Here is a 22782-nt window from a genome sequence, read left to right on the forward strand (position 1 = left end):
ATTTCCAAGTCTTCCATGAATCACTCTACTGAAAAATATCCTGTTTTAAAGATCTAAATTAATCCCAGTGAAACAAATGTATAGAAAATTTTCTTTGTTCTATAGAAGATCAGTGATCTGATTCTATTTTTATTTAATAAAGTGGGAATTAATGAGGCCAGCCTAGTTAATACAGAGTTGGAGTTGGTGATACACACTTTCATTTTTATATTCCACTCCTCCAGCAGTGTGATAGGAATTGCTGCACTAGAAACTGTGCCAGGGCAGGAGGGGCCATCAGTGAGCAGTGACACAGCAAACAGAGCTGGGTTTAACCAGGTTGGGTCACAGGTAACTCAGCCACTTGTGGGCAGGCATTGGTGAGTTTTCCTCTGCCATTTTGTGTTGTAGGTCTCTCAGTCACAACATGACTTCTGCTAATGTATTTTATAGCATGGCCTTAAAATATAATGGGGTTTTTTGTGTGTGTGTGACTGCCGTGATTTTTACCAGAGACTTCACTGGTATTCACTAGCACTTGAGGCTTCTCATAGAGAAATTTTGTCAGACAAAGTTTAACCCTCCCTCAATCATTGCAAAACTTCCACTATTTCACTTCATATATTGGGAGCTAATGGATTGTTTTAATAATTAATTGCTTTCTACATTAGTTGAGTTAGAGAGTGAGAATGAGTTAATAACCTTATGAGACTCTCCTTGGAATCCATGCCAAAGTCAAGGTATCACAGAGCAACAGAAACAGGTAACAGAATCTGGGTATGTGAACTGTGTAAAAGGAACCAGTAAATCTTTTGAAGTGTATGTTTATTTTTAGCTCACTAATGAAATCAGTGTTTTCTTAGGGCTTAATTCAAAATCCAATTCAATTGATGTAAGAATTTCCAGATTTAGGTAAGGTCACAATCATACTGTTGTATGCAATCCCCAAAACTCTGCTTTCTTCTTGGCTTCACTTGTATAAAGTAAAACTCTCATAAGCACATTTAGTATCTCTAAAAATGCTTTCAAATGCAACTTCCTGAGAAGGGCTGTAAAACCTAAAGCAAAGAAAGAATAACAATGAATGGCCAGTGAGCCTGTGATGCCCTCACAGAATATCTTTCCTATCATTGAAAAGCATCTTTTCATTCTTTGAGGTCTTTTGGCAACAACAACAAAGACAACTAGAAAATAATCTTCTGATAACATGTCCCGGAGGCAATACTGAGAGCAGACTGCAGAAAGAAATGAAATAGCTTTCTTAAAATGTTTTGTTTCAAAACCATACTTATTACTCTGTGCTGTGTGGAGCAGACACAGGACCTGCAAACAGCACAGGCTCTTTCATCCATCTCTGTGCTATTGCCCTTTCAGGTTTGCAAGGATTGATGAGACAGTGATATTATAGCCCATCCAAGCCTTTTCTGTGGATTTGTTAAGCTGCTGAAAACACACACTTATATTCAGAGACAAAGCTGAACTTCCTGTTTGCTTTACAGAGCCCAAGATTCTCACCTGTTCTTTTTGTTTAGTTTTGTTATTTCATTTTAGCAGGTTTCCATGTGCCATAGGGAAGCCGGTCTTTTTCTTAGCCTTACAAAGTGCACGCACATTCCTGCTGGGCTTGTGTCCCTCTTGAAAAAAAGAAAAAGCAGAAAACCAAAACAGTTCCTAAAGGATTTCCTGACTGAAGGAATGGGAGACTGTGAACAGTTATGTTGCAGGGTCACAACAGGCAGAATACAAAGGATACACTAATAAAGATTTATGTGAGCTTGCAGGGCTTCTCTTTCTAAGTGTTACTTGCTCTGTTTGTGTTCTGTCAGAGAGGGGAAAAGAATGCCCTGGTGTTACAGCAGGTTGTGCTGTGCACTTTAGTACAAGCTGTGTTGTTTTAGCAGACACAGTGTGGGAAGCAATAGTGCTTTTCAATGCTTGTAAGAGACAGGGAATTTCTTTTTCCTATAGCCTTGCCATTTCATTTCAAGTGCCATTCTCTTTTCTAAGGCACCTCTAAAATGGCACTGGGAGATTTTGTGCTTACTGTTTTACAGAGAGTTTAGTGTCATATGAAACTTTTCCTTATTGTGGGCTTGGGGATAAAAAAGGTTCTTCTAATCTGGTGAACTTGGTCAAATGACATCACTGTTGGCAGCACTAATTCCCCAGTTTGCACATTTAACAATGATCCTATCTTATTTCGTTATTCTAACCTGAATTAAATTAATTAATGAATAAATAAAAAGGAAAATGCCATACTTATGCAATTCAACAGATGCAGACAAATAGTACTGTTGCATGAATGTGAACTTATTGCTTGTATCAGTTTTCCAAGTTAGAATTACCCCTAGATATTAGCTGATAACCTTCTGTGGGTGTCCTGATCTGTCAGAAACCTGTAGTAGCTATACATTACTTTTGTGTGGAGATGGAATTGATGGAAAAATATTGATATCCATTCAGTCAGGTCTGGAGAGGGAAAAAAAAAAAGTCACTAAACTCCTCATACGCTCTAGGTTTTCTGTTATTTTGATGATGGTGGACTCATGAAAGACAGTTGGTACATTCAATGGCTTTTTTCAAGGAGTGGGTGTTACTTGGTGTGAATTGGAGTAGAAAAACAAAACAAAGTCTTGCAAAGTCAAATGAAAAATTGAAGTTTTACAGAATGTGCATTAGAAGACGCCTATTTATGGATATTGGAATACTAGAATTGTGATTGAAACAGTAAAAGCCTCTGGTTTGTGACAGTTGTCCTTTTATTAAAGTAAAATGCAAATTTTTCAATTAGTGGGAAGAAAATGCAGGAAGGAGTTGATAGTCTATAAACTGAAAACTTTCAAGGTTATGTTCAAGTATTCACATCAATGATTACAACAGATACAGCAATGCAGCCTAGCAAAAATTAATAACATGAATAGATCATGGTGCTGAAAGTTATGTGAATGCCAATTAAGTAAATAAATGAGCACAATGAGATGTTGTCAATGAGAGGTCTTGAAAGGAAATAAATATGACTGAGGTGGGAGAATGTGCATTATAGGAAAAAGGCAAGAATTTAGTAACAATGTCACACTGACTAATAATCATGGCACACTGGATAAGGAAACAACAGAGAGGACTAGAAATCTGCAGCCAAATCCAGACTGCTCCAAAGATATCTTCAGAAGTTAATTTATGCAGGTGATTTATACTTGAATTTTTAAATGACATCAATTATTAAACATTATTTACAGGATGATTGTGACTTACTTAGGTTGTCACTGGGGAGAATGATAAGCAGAAAAAATATTAATGTAGGAAGAAGGTTGTTTCAGTGAGGTAGGAATACATACAATGGTAAAACACAAGAGGTTCAGTCTAAAATATCGTCTTGTGATATTTCTGAGGGAAGTGGAAAAGGAGTGCTTGAAACTTGAATACCTCTGCCTTTGTTCCCTGCTAGATTTCACTCAGTTATCTAGAGATAACATCTGTTTTGACTGCAGCTCAACAGAGCTATTCTGGGCTCTGTGTCATCTGAGCACTTGTCTGTGCCTGTCCCTCCTCGCCTTTCTTAGAATTTCTGAATTTTTCTGAGTGTCATAATCATTATGTTCTGCCCTCTGAATACAGTTCCATAGATTTGTAGAGTAAATTGAGGTGTGCATGACTGAGAAATTCATGTTTTCCTAATCCTTTTTTTTCTCTTTTTTAATTTCTTTTTCTTCTGGTGTCTTTATTTCCTCTCTATTTTGTGGAGCCTTCATCTTGTGTCTGTTGCTTCCAGATCTGGAAATCTAAGAAAATGTAATTCTGGTCAATTATATTTTTCCCTGTTTCTGTTGAGATGAATTGTTACCTAGCTTCTTTCAGTGGTGAGCAGTGGATTAGGAGAGCTTTTGCAGGAAAAGTTCAATAAGGTCTTACCACTTTTAACTGAAGAAATGTTCCTCACGATCAAGCACCAGAAAATGTGTCATGTCAAACAGCTCTCTCCATTCACTTTGGAGAGATTCACTTCTCCATTTCAGCAAAATCCCATCATTCAAACATAAAACATAAAATTGAACCTGGAATTTTTGAGTACCTGAACCACTTACAAAGCAGTTTTTGGGAAATGAAACTTTGCAATTGCTTATTAATTTTCTCTCTAAGGTTTTTTGCTACTTGCTCAGTGTACTATTTTTAGTTTACTTCTGGGCTTGGTCTCAAGAACATTTTGTGTAATGTAAATATAGATTAACAAAAATACTTTGGTTTTGCTACTGTGGTATAAGTGATACCTCTTTTAGTCTTCTGATTTGTATGAATTCTATTCAAATGTTGTAAAAAGATCATGAAAAATTCTTGACTTTGAAACCATATCAAAAAGACCTTTTACAGAGTCACAATTTTATATATAATGTCATACCTTTACATGGTAAAAAAAGGTATATTAGATGTCTTTCTTTCCATCTAGCTTTTCATCCGTTAATGATTAAAGGGTCATGGAGTTCCTGACGGAATTTTAGGAGAATGTTAATTGTTAATTTCTGAGCATGCATTTTGAGCAATGGAATGTAGTGTGTTCTTATGTTGTACAAGAAATCTGTCTCTCAGCAAGGCTGGAGAGACCTGGAAAGTTCCATCTGAGCGATCCAAAAGTAGCATTGAAAAGCTATTTTAGCATTCCAGAAAGATGAAAGAGCTTTTTACTCGCTTGCTACTATTATAATTTATTATAACTTCAGAGTGACAAGTGATTAAAGCAGCAATGGGCTGAGAGCCTCCCACAGTGTTTAACAGCATATATGAACCATATGTAACACTCACCTCTGTGCTCATCTCAATAAGGAAAGATGTCCATGCTAAAAAATGGAACGGTGGAGATTATGTTTGTGTGTGCAACCTGATGTGCACAAAGAACACAGCAATTAGCTGTGCAGATATTGATAACAGAGATCCCTTTATTCACAGCTGCTGGAATGCCAGGTAGTTAGAACAGATAAACAAAGATAATGATAAACTGTCAGCTGAAGTGTTTAGGAGAGCAAGTAGTGTGACAGAAGATGACAAGGAAGGCAGGAAATGAGCTAAAGCACAAGGGGAAAAAAAGACTTATTAAAAAAAAGCCTCTCAGTGTACTGACACCAGCTGACTTTGAAGTACATTTTGAAGAGGAGAGTTGCACAAGGAATATATGGAACAAAGCCCACAGAAGTTATAAAAGCATTAAAATGCTTCCGTAGAAGTATCTGAAATAAATTTCTGCCCCAGTTTTAGAGGCTTAGCAGCCTCTTTGTTTTTCCTCTGAAGTATTGTATACCATCTGCTATTGTTTGTCCTTTTGTTTATAAGACCTCCTGATAAATCAGATCTTATACACAGTTTTATTCTTAAATAAAGTCTTTAAAATTGTCATCTACATTTTGTGAAATAAAACAGATTTCCTCAGCTGGTAGGATAAACAAGATGTGGTGTTTCAGAGTTATCTCACAGTGTGTGGTTTTGGGCTCCAGGACTGAATTTAATAATTAATCTGGAGGTTCCTTCTTTTGATACTCAGAGTGCTTTGAATGTGCTTACGTGATATTGTTTTCTTTACAAATAATTTCAAAGATATCAACCCCTGTAAGAGAAAAAGTTGGGTTTATCAGTATTAAAAGTTTTTGCCCTTTGGGGAAAAGAAATCCCTACTTCTGTTAGTTACCATCTATTATTTTTCTGTCGTTGGAATAATTATGTCGTTGGAATAATTTCTTTGTCCTAACTTGGAATTGTCCACAGAATAAAAATTCCAAGTTTCTCCCAGTTTTGTTAACTCTTCCTTTTATCTGCTTGACTCAGGAAATGGCAGATTCATCTGAAGCCTCTACTAAAGCATATTGTTTTGGAGGTGTGACCTTGTTGCTTTCTTCTTGTGATAGTTTTGCCATTTCTTGGGAGCATCACGCTGTGGGGACTATTAAACCAGGATTTTCACAAATACTGCATTATGTTATTTAAGGGAGGGTAAAAGGAAAAAAAAACCCCAAACTACCAATACTTCTATTTCTTTGATGTATTACAGTTTTATATAGGAATAATAATTTAAGTTGGAGTGTAATACATTCCCTAAGTGCTAGGTTTAAGAGTTTTATAGCTATATTTCCATTAACACTCATTTAAGTCTGAAATTTTGCTGAATAATTTGATGTAACATTGTAAAAATTATATAAGCTCCAAGTGAGTATCATGCAGATTTATTTGTTAATGTCAGATATAATTGCTCATCTCATTTCCATCCATCACAATTTATTTTAAGAATGCTACATCAATTATTTCTTTTTATAGAAAGTTTTTAGCAAGCTATTAAAACACACTGGAAAAGGAAACATTTATGTTATTCACATAAAAGAGGAAGATATGAGGTGAGGATGGGGACACTGGTAAATTTTAAAAGACTGAAGTGCAGGTGGAATTGACACAGCACACGAGGCCTGTGTTTAACAGTACTTAGTGCTGGGCAAATATTGGGTGTTTCAACAGTTAGCCTTACCTGTGAAGCTCCCTGTTCTTTATGGGAAATTGGATAATTCGAGTGCCTCCAGCTCACCTGCTGCTGGCTCTGTAAACTTCTGGAAAACAGTTCCTTTGATGGCAGTGAAAAGCTGACAAGCATTCTGGGGACCAGGGTGACAGTCCCCTCTGGCCTCATGACAGCAAAGCCACACAGAAACAGCTCAAGCCCTGGGGCTGAAAGTTCAGGTAACATTTTTGCCCTGGTTGGGCAAAATTAGACCTCTAATTGAAGAAAACTCCTCAAGACTGTACATCAGTTTATTTAAAAGGCATGTGTTATTTTGTTACTTCTTGTTACCAAATGGATTTTTTTAATTGCCTTCCTAGTGCCCAACGAAACAACAGCTCTGAAGAAGAGACACAGGTTGTAGGTGCTTTTCCAAGTGCCCACCCACAGTGTCACGGCTCAGAGTCCACAGTTATTTTTAGTACTACCAGTGAAATCCATTTTCCACAGAAGGCAAAGACAAAACTCCAGTGGGTTCAAAAAAGGTTTTATTGCATAATTAGGAATATTGGAAACTAACTACAACCAATCTTTCCTGATTAAATATGTGTCCTGTTAAATTAGGAGCACTTGCACAACAGATGCTTTTTGTAGATTTCAGGTATGTTATGACAGCAATTCATAATTATCCATGCTGTCTTTGTGCCAAAAAATCACGCTGAGGAGATCCACTTAAATGTAATGAAGACTTTGAAAAAAAAAAAAGCAAAACTCCCAACTGCTTAGAGAATATCAGTTACACTTTCCCAAACTGTTGCCACAGCACAGTAATAACTATGTTATAATTTTAATAAATAATAATTAAAATTCCTAGTATCTGTCAGGGATGATTGAAGTCATTATGAGGCTTCCTGGTATGGCAGTATCTCAAATGATCTTTACAGCTCTCTTGTACCTCCTAAGAACTAAAGTTTGTTTCTATGGTCCGGTTCCAGAGCTGTTGAAGTTGGATAAGGCTTTCCATGTGTGCAGTGTCATCGTGAGAGCTTTATCTATGATATTTGGAAGATGCAGACCTCTGTTGTGGCCGGGTGCGTGGTTTTGTTTGCGTTCCGAGGTCGGGCGGGTCTGGGGAAGGCGGGCACAGCTGGGGCGGCTCCGCTCCCCAGCGCCCGCTGCAGCCCCGCACCACCTGCCAGGGCTTCACCCGGCCCGCGGAGCATCCAGAGGGGCTTTAGGGCTGGACCTTTGGCAGCTGCGAGCTGTGAAGGTGCTCACAGGCACCCTCCAGGCGCTCTGCCCGTGTCGGGACCCTGCAGCCCCGCAGGATCCTCATCCTCATCTTCCTTCTCCTGCTCCGTCCGCCGGCCCGGCGGGCTCACCTGCGCACCCGCGGAGCCTCAGGTGGCCGCCAGCGTCCCTCCTGGGGCTAAGTAAGGTACAAATTCCATCGTGTTTCTGGGTGTGTTGGAGATTTTTTGAAAGTTTTGCAAGTTTTGTAAGTTTTGCAAGTTTCGGAGTGCGGTGCGCCCGGAGGGGCTCGAGCAGCAGGCGAGGGCATCGGGGCCCTGCCCTCACCTGTGACGCACTTACAAAAAGAAAGCCGGATCCCCACGTTTCGTGCGTGATACTTGAAATAGGGTGACTTCGGTTTTCTCCCTTTCAAAATAAGAATAGGCAAGTGGAAATTTTTGCAATTCTTCCTTTTGCAAGGAAGGCAAAAGGCATGGATGGTGTCTCATGGGTATTTCCTTGGCGTGTGAAATTGAGGGTGTAGAGGTCCCTATGAGGGGCGAGGGGCATCCTTCTTGGAACTTGCTTGCGTGTATTCCTGGAAAAACAGATGCTTTTTGTCAATATACTCCTGTCTGAATTTTCTTATTTTCTTTGTTTTATCTGGTGACTCCTTTTGAACTTACTTTCATATTGCAAGCGTTTGAGTATATTTGTTCCTTTCTGTCCTGCAAAGCAGACTTTGTTTGTATGAGGGGTTGTAACTTAGTATCTTTTAAAATCACATGTGGGGTTTTTGTTTGTTTGGGGTTTTTTAACCTTCTCTGTATCTAGTTGATGTTGAGAATTGGATTTCTGTTGCTACTTGTTTTGAAAGACAAATTAAAATAGTGTATCGCCAAAACACTTCTTTGCTTCCCCAAAATGGCTCATGAGGTGTTGGGACCATAAGGCTGGAATTTCAGTCAGAATTAAAGCAGTAAAGCCATTGTCTGCTAGACAGTCCTTACTGCTTTCACCTGAATGCTGTCCAAGCTGAGAGAAATAACGTGGCTGTGTAAATCAATCTGGTTGCTAGTGGACATTTAAAAAAAAAACAAAAAACTTTTCCTATTTTTTATTTCAGGTTTATAACTTTTTAAAAGTGGGTATCAAATTTCTGTTTATCTAAGTGGTGCGTTCATATGTCTTACCTTGTGTTCTGCACCTTGCTAACTTCCAAAATTTCAAATGTGCCTCGAGTTTTCAGATGTGTTATTTGCATTAATATGTAAAGTGCATTGAGACAGAAGAAGGGTCATCAGCTCAGCTGAGTGTCCCAGACTTGGAGCTTTAACATTTGGTACCATTGATATGTCATATTTGGTATAATAATGATTCCAACAATTTTCTAGAGGTCATTGGTTTCCTTTTTGGGGGAATCCTCCACCCCACCCAGGTACATGCAGTATTGATATATGGAAATATAAGTATAGTTGCATTTTAAATATGGTGGGGGAAAAGGTATTTTCTACTTCATTAAAATGTTACTTTAACTTGTGGAAAGTGGGGAAATTCAAGGTCATGAGAAAGCATTTTTCTAATGATTCACAATGAAGCTTAAAGGGTGCCTCTGATCAGAAGCATTTGATATCTGCTTCCTGTTTCATAAATACAGTGATTCTGAAGAGTCAATTGCAAAAGAATCATTGACACTGTGAAGTGAATTTGGCTCCTGTGAAGATTCCACTTGACCACTAAATGCAAGTAAATCAGAAAGTAAATGTCTTGGATGATTTTGTTCTGTATTTTAATTCTTTTTTTGTATATAGTATTTAAAGTACTTTACACTGTGAGACTGTGAAATGTACTAATTTAGCAGGAATTATCTGAGCTTTTCCAGTACATAAAAGATGCATGCACATGTGGAAATTAAGGCATTTGAGACTGATTGTATCTAGAGTATATGCTAGCCAAATCTGTAAATGATATCAATGATTAATCCTCACCTGAGAGATTAATAACGATTTGTGTCAAATTACACTGATTATTTTTTTAAACCCAAGTAGTGTTTTCACTATCTGTACTTGCCTTCTACTAAGCTTTGTGTTTCTGTAGCTGAAAAACTAGGGAAAATATTTGTGCTTGAAATTGGTAGGCACATTTTTTTAATCTCATTTCATTCAGAGAATTACAAGACACATGAGGAAATAGGATGGCTGCCTACATGTATCTCTCTTTCACCTCAAATTTTCCTTTAGGCCTTTTTTGTTGCTTGCAACAAATAATTGTTTTGTCCATCTGCTCCAGTGTGTTCATTTGGGGGCAGTACAGTATTTTCTTAAAGAACTCTAATCAGTTCCTTAAACTTTCTTAACTAAAACAAATAACACTGATTAATACAAGAACTTCTGATTTATTGTTTTTTTCCCCAAGAAGCAAAACCAGCCAGAGGCAGAAGTGATTTTGCTTTCCTGTCTCAGGAAAAATAGGGGCTTTATTCTCACTTGCATTATTATTATTTTATTCCCATCATTAGTGTACAAAATGATATTAATGAATCTGTTAACTTTTATGCCTAGCTGCAACATTAGTCTAAATCATAATTCAGCTTTGCCAGTACTTGTCACTACTTCTTTTTTTTTTTTTTTCCTGTTGGGCAGGTGGGAATAAATTATGATTTTCAGTATTGTGTCTATATTAAAGTATTCATTTTCTGGACTGCTCCTGCTTATGTCTGCATAAATAGTAACTGTAGTGTCAGGTTTCATTGGTTTTGTTCTATTTTCTAGTGCTTAATTTCTAAGCAAAAATGGTTGTTTATTTTCTGAAGACTTCAGGAAATTGAATGCCTGATTAAAGTTACTACCATGTGTGATTTCCTTTTTATGGCACAAGTGCACTACTGAGAAATACACTATGTGGGCTTTCTTTCCTGATCTGTAGGAGAGTTAAAAATTCTTAAATACGCAGGAATTTTTCTAGTTAGCTCAGCTGAAGTGTTAATATTTGTGTTAGGTTCATGCTGGCAGACATTAAATGATATTTGTCTTTATTGCCTTTTTTCAAGCTTTATATTTTTTTCCCTGATGCTCATTGAACTGATTGTAAAAATGGCTTCTGCATGCAGGCCTGGTCAAAATTCCAGGATAATCCTGTAGGTGATCCTTTCCAAGGTATCTTGTCTGTTGTGTTGCCAGCTGAGACATCTGTGAGTGCTGAGTGTAAGAGCAGTTTGTAGGAATTCAGATTCCTGTCTGCCAGAGAAGAGTTGAACTGCTTTCTGCCTGTCACTGTCTGCCCGGTGGGTTACAGCAAGACGTTTCAGGGCTGCTGTGGCCCCACCCCAGCTGGCAACTCTGCCCCACACAGCCCCTCACTCCTGCCCCATCCCCACCCACCCTAAACCCCTGTGGGGTGGGGACACAACTGGGAAGGTGAGACAAGCTGCAGGTGTAGATAAAAACAGTTTAGTGGGTAAAACAAAAGCTGTGCCCACAAGCAAAGCCAAATCAGGAATCCATCTTACATCCCCAGGGAAGAAGGGCTCCATCACTCCCAACAGTGCCTTGGGAAGACAAACACCCATCACTCTGACCATCCCTGGGCCTCTTTCCCAGCTTTCCACGCTGGCGTGAGGCTGTGCAGTGTGGAACATCCCCTGGGGCACCTGTCCCAGCTGTGTCCCCTCCCGGTGTGCTGAGCAGGGAAAGCCTTGGCTCTGTGTGCAATCCCATCCTACAGATGGGAGTTCTAGGGGAAATCCTTCAGTGTGCATTAGCACTGTCCAACCCATAGATTAGAACAGCTACTTCTAATGATATTTTCATTGGCATAAAGTTCGTGTTGTCTGAACCAATTTAGGGTTTTTTAAAACTTTTTCACCCCCTGAGGGCTCTTAGTATTTGTAGTCAGCAGCTGCACCATATTTGTGATTCTGTTTAATTATGTGCAATTAATTGGGTCATAGCTCTGCATGTTCGAAATAATGTTTGTAAAGTAAATCTAGTATGGATATAATGAGTTGCAGCACTTTTATTGTGCTTAGTATCTGTTTCTGGCAGAACTGGGAGTACTCACTAGTTAAGAGTTGATGGATTTTTCATTGATGTTCTGCTGCTTAATTTCAAAAGATGGGATTTTTATCAACTTCAGTTTGCCAAAGCAAACATATGCACACTTTAATTGAAATAAAGCAATAATAACTTTATGTGCTACTAAAAATATGTCTGCTCTGCATTTGTGGAAAAAATGTCCAGGACAAAGATGTGCATTGTAAAGGATGCATAAAAACAACTCCTTGGAAACACACCAACCAACCAAAAATCCCTTCCAAAAAAAAGAAAAAAAAGAAGCCATGACCACCCTCATCTGGCTACTGTGGTTTTGCCATCAGTATGTAAATAGGGAACTTTCAGGTGTTCAGGTTTCAGGATTTAAACTTCTTAAATGCACATAAACTGGGTTTGGAGACAGATGTACACAGCTGGTGTCAGTGTGCTTTCCATAATCTACCATCCAGATAGAAGCAAGAAATAAACAAGTTTATAGAAGCACTTATAAACGTTGAAAACCCATTTTAGTATCAGGAGTTGTTTTTTAGTACGGGGGCATTTTGGTAGAATTTAGGGAGTCAAAAGTATCATTGTTGGATGAAAATGAATTGGAGTCTACTTGCTTATGTGGGTTGGAGCATTGAGGCAAAGTACACTTAAAAAGATTAAAGGTTTCTGTAGTAATATTTCATGTTACCTATTAGCACTTGATCATTTCCAGTCATGCTTCTCCTTTTGGTCCATGAGAATTGGGCCCATGAATGTAATGTTATACTGACACAGGAAAACTAATAAGCAAAAGCATTTTTATAGTTAGGTTAAAAGTTTTATTTTGATGTTGTAGTAAAGAAGGAGCTAAAGCTTTGCCTGAAAGCTCTGTTTAATCTGGCACCTGAACAGATCTAGTGAGCTCTTAGCTAAACCTGCTGTTAATCTTAGTTTATACAAGAAAACATTGATTCTTCCTGCAGAATTGGAATAAGGTGAGTAGGAAGACAGTATTTCTATTCCTGTTGTCTGCATTTCTCTTGTTTTATTTAAGAGTTATTAATGATTCTGATTCTCTTATGATTCAAGTTCATAGTCTTTCAAAGCAATTTTGTAATTTTATTTTTTTCCTTACTACAGAAACATAATTTTAAAAGTATGTAGCAATGCTAGAAAAGTCAAAGGTGGGTGTCACTTCTGTGCAGTTGAAGAATTAACACACAGTGCAGTCCTGCTGCTGAACATTGATGATCTTAGCTATAAAACTTTGAGAAAGTGAAACTTACCTATCTCTTTTAAACAGATTGTTAATATTTCTACAATTATTAGAGTAGGGGAGATAACCATTTCTTAAATGAGTCAGAATTTAAATTTCTAAGGAGCTGAGAAACCGCAGTGCCTGCTGAGCTACAGCATAGTGTACTCAGCTGGGATGAGCAATCACTGCTGTGAAGGCATCTCAGGTTTGCACTGGTGCTTGCAGCTGCAATGTGGCTCATGTTAGAGAGGGTTGAGGGATGCTCTCCAGGGAATGTCATCTCTAAGAAACTTTAGAGGGCTCCTGGAAGGTCTTGATCTGCTCCTGCTAAGGCCAGTGCCAAGGCAGCAGAGCCTGGCTATGTTAAATGCTGACTGCAGAGATGGAATGCATATTTATCTCTTGTACAGCCCAGAGACTGCAGTCCCAGCACAGGGCAGTGTCCTGAAGTGTCAGTTGTAACTCGGTGATTATTTTGTGCACACATCATTGTTCAGGTTTTTCCCTAATGAACATTTAAACAAGAAATTGTCAGGTTTAGGAATTTAGCTTATGATAGAAACTGGCATAAGCCTCTCACAGCTCCTCTCAAGTGTAGGCTGGGGGGGAAGGTCTCTGTCTTATTTTTGCTGCAAGAACCATCATGACATTTAGACTCTGGGATGGGCTGTTTGGACAGCTGCTCCCTCTGTTTCATAGCAGTCTCCAAACACTGGACCAGATGGATTTAGTCTCTGTAAAAGAGACCTTTGGGAGGCTGTGACAATGAAAGCTTGTAGTGATACAGGCAAAACCTTATGAGGACAAATGTTTTTCACTTACTCACTCATCTGATGTGTAGCAGAGATGATTTTTTCAGTAGGTACTTAATTAGAGTCGTACAGAGAGCTTGATGCTTGGGTGTTGTAGCCACAGATTGCAGCCAAATAATGTAAAAGGGTGGTGTTGTGCTACCAAATAATAGCTCTTTTTTGAGGGTAATTTTGTATATATGTCTTTTTAATGTGAATCTGTGAGGGAACACACAGAGCTTATGAATCAAAAACGATTAATGTAGTGCTGTAGTTTATAACTATTCCTGATGTCCACGCTTGGGTAGGAGATCGGAGCTGCCAAGGTACCCAGGACTATGCCCCCAAATGTAATTAACTGTAATTAACCAAGGTGATGGAGGAGGCCGGTTCCACAACAAGCACAGTTGGCTATTTATAGTTCCAGTGCCATCTCTGGTGTTTAATCACTGCCATGGCCAAGCTGCTAAGTGCTGTTCGGGTGTTTTGTGAATGCACGGGAATGGACGCACAGAGAATTTAATTTTGAGATCTAATATAAATTTTAGCAAACAACACAGCATGTGAGTAGAACCGTGTAAATTTATGCTGCTCTAAGTAACAGAAAGCATTCACAAAAATGCTAATGTTTGTAAATTTTGAAGGGAAAACTGAAAAGCTGTTTTGAGAAATCACTTTCTACCTCGTGTCCAGAGGAAAAAAGCCCACTTTTATTTGACTGTTAGCTAAAATCTGCAAAGTACTTCCCTTCAATTGCTAAATGCTTGATAAGTTGAAATTTGAAGGAGGGGAACAGTGAAAAATTCAGGAAAAGGTGATGCATCTTGATTTTAGTGACCCTTGCATTATGTAATAATAACACACATCCTCTTCTGGCAATTAAAACCAAAATATGTTTTCTCAACAGTTAATATGCCTTAACCTACATAATAAAACAAAATTTGTGAATATTTGCAGCTATATTGTCTGTTTAACTTTAATTAAAAAGCTTCTTTTATCACCTCCTTGAGGGATTATTTGAGCAATTGTAACTAGGTATTTGACTGCTAGTAGTTTCAATCTGTCCTTTACACTCCTGCATTTGTACTTTTGTGTGTCTTTAATTATGAAGGAAAAATATTTTCATTTGTCTAAGATATTACTTGAAAAAGCTGCTTTTCCATGAAATCTGCAGCTGCTTTTCTCTTTTCTTATTAAAAGTTTCCCTTTTAATATTCTGCCTCTGCTTTAATTCAGGGACTCTGAAAAATGGAAGATAATCCTTTCTTTACCAGTCTTACAACTGGAAAATTAATTTTTAAGTTAAAGTTTCCTGTTTTAACACTCTACCAAAATATCAATAAAAATAGTCAAATATGTTTCAAAGACTCGTTTTTAAGGCCAGAGGTTATCATTAGATCATCTAGTTTGAGTAATATGTAGCAACCAAAAGATTTCCTGTCAGAAAAATTTGCTATAGGCTACGCCCAAGTACAAAAATTATTAGGAGCTAGGCACACATAATTTGAGATTATTGGAAATAATTTTGAGATTCCAGGCTGATAGTCCAGTTGCTGTCATCTCCTTTCCTTCCAAGCAGCCTTCCAATGTAGATAATATAAAAAACTGTTCCTGCAGGAGGACACTGACCATGTCTGGTGACTGAGGCATAATGAGACCACCTTTTGGTTTTAAGAAAGAGAGGAGGGGAAAATACTGAAGTAAATTGTGGAACAGTGCTGAGGGCTCCAATATTTCTCGTCCAGTTTTGGGTTGAATTTAGGCTTGTTATTTACAAGGTAAATATTGATGGTTTGACTTCCAAGATGTTAGTAGGTTTCACAGCTTATTTCCTGGTTGATTTGTGAGCTGCACTAGCTGTGTTTGTGCTGCTCTTATGGAGAATATCCTAATTTCATGACGTGTAGTATTGTGCCAATGTTATCCAGGAAAAAAGTGCAGAAAAATAGACATATATGTGTGGATGGGTGGAATGTTGGAAAATAGAGAGAGTGATGAAGGTAATCTCACCCCTAAGGAGTTACAGCTGTGCTAATTACCAAGAATTAGGAACAGGCCTGCCCTTAATAGGCCACAGCTGGATCCAATTAGGGTGGGCATTGTAAAAGAGCAGGTTGGCTGGTTGAGAAGGGAAGATGGAGTTTGTTGGCTGTGCTGAGAAAGAGTCAGTGCTGTGAGGAGCTGCCCATGAGAAATCACCAAGAAGGTACAAAACTTTTGCAGTAAGATGGCAACGTATATATTAGGAATAATGGATGGCACATAAATAACATTATAGTTTCTTTTTAGTGTAAGTAATGCATTTATGCCAACCTCAGTTTTCTTTGCCCTGCTAAATCTTTTCAAGTTTTAGGGAAAGTTTTGTTTTGTCTGTTTGGGGATTTTGTTTTTTACTGAGTGTGTTAATGCCAGGAGTGGTCCTATAGCTATGAGATTCAGTATTGTCTTACAGGAGGCCTAAAAACTCTGACAGTAAACTACAGATTCGGAACATGTATTCAACAGAGGCTTGTTCCAAGGCAGAGGGAGTTTATTTCAAAATCTGCAAAGAAAACTGAGCCTTCTGAAAGGCTGTTGTTATTCTATCTGTAGAGCCATGATAGGGCTGGGGATTCTCTTTCATGTCAGATTTTTGTCTCTGCAGATATGAATGCTATAATCAATGCATGAGGGAGCAGCATTTCATTTTCTCCTACTAGCTGAGCTCTGTATGATTGCTTCCAGACAGATGTGTGCAGTTCCATTGCAAAAAATACTCTATGCAGCCATTAGTATAACTTTTTTTTTTTTAGTAGCAGCTTGTGCTTGAAGGCTCTCTTTTCAATCTGCTTCTGTGAATTTCCCTCCACCTTTATTCATTCTTCCAATATGGACATAATTTCAGTGTCATGGAATAGCTGCTGTGGGCTGCTATCAAGAGGATATGTGGAGACCTATGAAAAAAAGGGAGCGAGAAAATGAATTCATATTTAACTTGGTCTGCAGCTTTTTATCCCCCAGAAAAAAGAGATGAAACTCACTGAGTTTTGCAAGTCTGGGAGCTAAAGTGAGAGATGAGAGAAGCTGGACCCCTTTCCATGTAGTATGTCTTGGGACAGCTCTTAGCTAATCCTTTGGTCTTTCCCATTCTGCCCCTAATCTGCCTGTCTGCTTTTCGAGGTGGTTGATTATGTTTCTTTGTCTGAGATGCTTGTGAGGAGATGAGCACACTTCCTCCATTCCCCCTACTGTCATGACCACTTCAGTGAGAAAACAAGGTGAATGATCTGTTATCTCCCTCGTTTTGCTGTGTCCTGTGATTTGATGTGCTGCCTTTCCTCCACTGCGGCTGAGCACTCCTGCTCCTCCCAAGCCCAGTTAACCTTCTCTGACTCTCCTCCGCATTGCTCACTTGGTTTATCTGCCTTCATGCTTTGCATGAACAGATGGAGGCTATTACCACTTTTCTTGTTGTGCACAACCAAAAACCAGCCCAGCATAGCAGGGATTTGCTTTGGGCTGAGATATCCCTTCACAGAGCACAGCTAATGCAGCTCGGCTGCCCTCAGCCTTGCATGTATTAAGGCAGAGGCAGGGACTCGTTAAGAGGCACTAGACTTCCTCAGAGTTGTTCAATGCAGTAGATTCATTATCTGTGCTCAACTCCCTCCACTTGTAAAAATGAAAAATTCTGCTTTTGAATAACAACATGCTCTAGCTGACAAAACTTTAAAGCTCTCTCAGAAATATGTTTTGATGCAGAGGCAAGGAATTGGCAGCAGAAAGTTCTCTTTAAAAATGCAGCTTGTTTTTTTGGCTGGATCAGCCACTGTTTCTTTCTGTGCCCTCTCTTGCTTCACTACTTCTACTATTGTCTTCTGACACAGTTAAAAAAAAGTCTGGTTACTGATGATGAGGAATTGTGAAGACCTCAGGGAAAAAATCTGGACATATATATTTGGCTGTAACAAATTATTTTTTCTTTTCCACGGGTGATAAAAAAATTGTCCCTGGCTGCCCAGCAGCTTGAAATTAGCAGCTGGATGTCCTTTGATCATCCTTTAATTGATAATGTGTTGTACTGGTGCTTGCCATTTCCAGTCCTAGGTCAGCCCAAAACCTTTGCTGTGGTGCAGTAATTGCTGTCTGTCTGTGCTTAATGTGAGTCCCTGTTTAGGAAGTTTATGGTTCTCTGTTGGGTAAGGAAACTGTTCTGTGAGAACTGATTGTGAAAGTATTGTGTTTTAAAGATGAATTTTAACCCTGGTGGGGACCAACCATTAACAGGAATTCTTTACAGGCTCATGAAGCCTCCAAACACTGATCATTTGTTTACTTTGATTCTATTCTAATTAAAGAAGAAGAATTTAGCAAAACCCTTTTTCATTGTTTCTTGAACAGCTCCTCGCTGGTTGGCCCTGTCAAGGGAAGCAGTTTTGTCACAGAGCAGTTCTGGCTCACAGAGTTGCTGTTCTTGCCTGTTTGTTGCTGCCTCTGCTGTACAATGTTTTACAGGTGTACTGAAACAAATGTTTTCTGCAGATCTGGCAGGGACTGAATCAGGGTACCTATGTGGATAAAGAATAGGCTCTTTTCTTTTTATTTTTCCCAGACCCTGATGTGTTTCTCAATTCAGCCTTACAAACAATTTTATTGGCACAAGATGAGGTGGCAGAGTGCTGCAGAATCTGTAACTGCAGATAAGAAAAGACAATTTCTTACCCTGGCAAAGCTGCCAAAACCCTTGTTTTGTGAAACTTGTCCCTCTAGTTATCTTTTCATCAGGCAACTGAGGAAATTGGATTGTAGGCCTTAAAGACAAAAAACAATCAAACATCAAACTCCACAACTTTGTGAAGGTCTCATGTGTAGTCTGATTAAGCCCAGACCATCCTATTGGAATCACTCAACATGCTTTCAGAGCCAGCTTTATTTGGCTGGTAGGCTACTAATCCCTGATGATAAAGAAGTGAGTCTGTCAGCATTTTCATTCTTTCACAAAGCAAAATAATAACTATGAGCTTGAGGGCACAAGTTTAGGTTTCTAAGTGATTCTTGCCTTGGAGGGATTTAAAAAATATGTGTGTGTTTATTTTTTAGTATCTTTCTAAAGTGGTGTAGAGTTAAAAACAGAAGTCTAGGATTGGAAAACCCAAGCAGTTTCCAAACTTTATTCAGTTCACTAATTCCTGGGTTATAGAAATTGAATACTACCTTCCTGCCATGAGTTAATCACTGTTGTTGATACTGTTGCCAGCTGTTGGTATTTATCAGCTGCAGCACAACCATCTAGAGTACAACAGACTTAGAACACTGGTGAGGACTCCTGCAAAAATGCCTAACTTAGGTTTAAATATTAATCAAATTACCTGGATATTGAATTAGTTGCTCCTGAAAAAAATGTACTGTCCAGTTGAAACTTTTAATCAAGACAATCTCATTATGGAGTTATAATTGTTTGAATAAAAGGAAATACTATGGAAACATTTTGTTTACCACTTTGGTCATTTATTTCTTGAGATGATTTTTCCTTTTAATGTGATTCTAGGTGGTAGTTGAGAAAAAATACAGTAATGTTAGTGGAAATTTCTTCTTGGTTTAAGAATTACTTAAAGATATTGATACCTTTTTCATATTGAAATGACAGATCACTTAAAAATCTCTCTGTAATTTCATTAGTTATATGCAGAATTTTAAATTTTGAGCAAGCTATCCAACAAGTACTTTGAAGGTGTTCCAGTAACATTACATTTGCTGGGACAGAATGTATTTAATTCCTTAATGCATGCAGGAAATCTTCAACCAATAATCTTTTTAAAATGAAATGCATGAAAGAAGCAGCTTTGCTTAGTTCTGTGGTCTGTGTCTCAGCTCAAGTGCTGAGGAAACAAGATTAAAGGTGAGGTTCTAGACACAGTTCCCCAGTCAGTAGAGACACCTCTTCCTGTACGTAGTTGTAAATGTCTCAAATTGTCTTAGTTATGCTGTGTTACCTTTAAAGACATTTAAAACAGTCTTCTAAAAGTTTCTGGCTTAACTGCTGGGACAGTGGTGAGTGAGATGAAGCAAGAAGTTCTAATATGAGCCATGGCACAGAATATATTGTGTTACCATGTACCACAACTGATCATCATCTCAATATTTCTGCAGCATGGCTATAACCTACCACAGGAAAAAAAAAAGTGTGAATTTCTCTCTATTTTACAGCTGAAGTATAAATTCATGGACCTGTTCTAACTTCTTATTGTCAAAAAATTATTTCAAGGTGGTTTTAATTACTAATTATGTCATCACTGAGCTTTTGATTAACTCAGGCACTATTAAATTGAATTGCTGTTGTAAAGGTAGTTACAATGAAAAATTACTTCAGAGGAAGTTAAAATAGACATATTTATGTGTTTATATTTATAAATGGTACAGATTTGCTGCTACTTCAGTGTGTAGGTCCAGGTAGATAGCCAGGAAATCAACAAAATTAGCATGTTAGAGGGAAAGATAATGAATTATTCAAAACTGGGGCTATCATTACAGTTATTAGCAGTGTCTGATGATTCAGTGCCCATCTTTGTTCTCCCTGACAAAGCTGGATGGTTTTTAGATTTCCCTTGAGCAGCTCTGTTCTCTTCAATTGACTTTTTGGTTTGTTGTGCAATTCTGCCTGGGACCTCCACCCAGTTTCTGGTAGGGAGAGTGAAATAGTCCTGAGAGGAGCTAAAGGTGGTAGCAGTTCTCCCCTGCTCCTTCAATCCTGCGCTGTGCAAACATTGGTGAGTGTAATTTGTTCTCTGGTCTTGGAGCAGACTTATGCGTTCTAAAGACTACTGGGGAATAAAAGTGGGTGTTTTCATCTCTTCTAAAAGATGTTATGTTTGAGGTACAGCAGCAATGACCTGAACTTCAAGGTGCAGTGATGCCTGGTGTGCCTTAGGTCTTGGCTGGCCCGCTGTACCCCTTCAGACCTCGGCATTCCTCATGACTCCTGGTAAATGAGACATTGAACCAGTTTGTTTTTAGGCTGGGGGAAAGCTCTGACTGCCTATTAGCTGTGCTCTGCTTTGTTTCTAGCTCTGCAAGCATTGCTCATCTCCCCTGTTTGTAGCTTACACTTTCTGTTGCCTACAACTTTCAGGCTGCTCTTTTGCACAAAACCAACCAGCTCATGCATGGTACATTTATTTTACTCACTGAGGTCCTTATTAAAAAAGCCAAAACCAATCATTAATTAGGAGTACAAATATGAGTAGGTGATATAGGTGATTCTTAGTTGCCTTTTTTCAGAGGTTTGGTGTATCTCTGCAGAAAGGGACGAGAGCTCCTCTGATTAAAGGATGTGTAGTTATAGATAGCAAAATTTGGGGGTTTGCTTGCTTCAAAACAATATCATGACAAAAGCATCTTTGAAGCTACGGAGTAGTCCAGCTGTACTTAGTGTGCACAGTACCAGTGACCATAAATGTTGAATGATTTTTAATGCAGTGATATCTGTTTCACTTGCTATTTTGGCTATGGGACATTTCTTTTTTATCCACTGTATGGAGAGGTGTTGGTGCCAGACTAACTCCCCAAGCTGTATGTGTGGACTGTGACCAAGAAAAACATTCTCATGATGCTCCCCAATGTGCTATTTGATGTATTTTGAGATGTGATATAATTTACTTTGCATTTGTAAACCACTGTGTGCACTTTGCCTTCCTAAGGGTCTAAGTGCTCTAGGCTGAACCTTGCTGCTTGCGTATTCCAAACTGGGATGTAAATGTTGGGAGAGCTGAAGGGGAATATAAAACTGGAGAACAGCTGCCAAGTAGGAAAATGGAACAGGAGCCTTGCCATTGCAGCACGTTGGCACTTGAACCCAAATACTGCACTTTGCCTTTGGATGTGGGTAAAGTTTTTTTTTCTAGAAACCAGCTATGCAGTTTGGTATCCACCCGTGGATAAAACACTTCCACTTTGATCAGAAGAAAAGTTTTTCCTGCTTACTGGAAATGGCATTCCTGGGAGAGAATATTTCCTGGCTGTCAGGAAAAGCTGTGAAAGTTGCAGTTGCTTTCACTTTTGTACCTGTTCACTCATATTGTCTCTCTCTTTCATCTACTTCTCACTGAGGTTTAAAAATACCTCTAATTCTGGGACAAAAATTCCATATTTGTGACAAGTTTTGGGTTGTTGTTGGGAGAAGGGGGAAAGAGCTTGAGAAGGCGCAGAATTTTCATCTGCTGAACAATGTTGGAATTTCTTATTGACTGGTGAAAGATCTCCAGGAGATGACCAGGTACAAAAGGGACCTGATGAGGGTGATTCAGTTGCTTATATTGCAGAAATGGTGTGAACACTGCTCTGCGATGACTGCTTTTGAGTGGCTTTAGAAATTCAGACTTTCTTTCAGAACTCTGTAAAATGCCTCAGAACATAATTACTGTCATTTCTCCTTGAAAGGCATTTCTAGTCCATGGTACAATTGTCTGGTTTATGGTATCCATGCCTGCCTCATGTCAGGGTAAGACTGTGTTGCCCTGTTCCTGGCGATATCCAGGTTTTCCACCCTGTGTTGTTAGCAGGACTGCTTTCATTCAGTGCAGGATAAATTGACCCCTGTGTACAGCTCAGAAAGCCATTATGATTGTCTGGAATGAAAGGTGCTAGGTAAATATCAGCTATCAAACGTATGCCATTTTTGTAGCTCTTTGTGTAACTGTTATTTTCTAATATATATGTTTATTGCTATATTTCTACGTGTAGCCAGTGTTTGGTTTTTTAAAATTTTAATTCTAGATCAAAATATTGGCTCTTTTCTTTCTGTGAAAGAAGGTCTCCTAGTTTGTAGAGTTTAAAACACAATCTGAATACTCTATAGTTCAGAATACATCCAAAACTCAAGTTATTTGCACACCAGCTGAATCCATTAACAAACTGAGAACTTGGTAGGGACACGATGCTGTTCTTTATTTCAGTCATTCTTTATCCATCAGTACAAAGTGAGAAATTCACTGATGAGTTATCCATTTCTGTGTTAGCAGTTGACTGGGGCAAAAGCAAGATCCTCAGGTTTTA

The 22782-nt window shown here is 38.6% G+C and overlaps 1 protein-coding gene across 1 annotated transcript in view; it reads left to right on the plus strand.

Annotated features, from left to right (window-relative positions):
- The window catches only part of LOC135304940 (beta-1,3-galactosyltransferase 2-like), a 577146-nt gene that overhangs the window by 220920 nt on the left and 333444 nt on the right, over nucleotides 1-22782 (plus strand). Inside the window, 1 exon segment of the mRNA XM_064427917.1 lies at nucleotides 9339-9439. The gene's annotated coding sequence lies outside the window, so the exon portion shown is untranslated.

Source organism: Passer domesticus, chromosome 7 (assembly GCF_036417665.1).
Source record: "Passer domesticus isolate bPasDom1 chromosome 7, bPasDom1.hap1, whole genome shotgun sequence".
Taxonomy (NCBI): Eukaryota; Metazoa; Chordata; class Aves; order Passeriformes; family Passeridae; genus Passer; species Passer domesticus.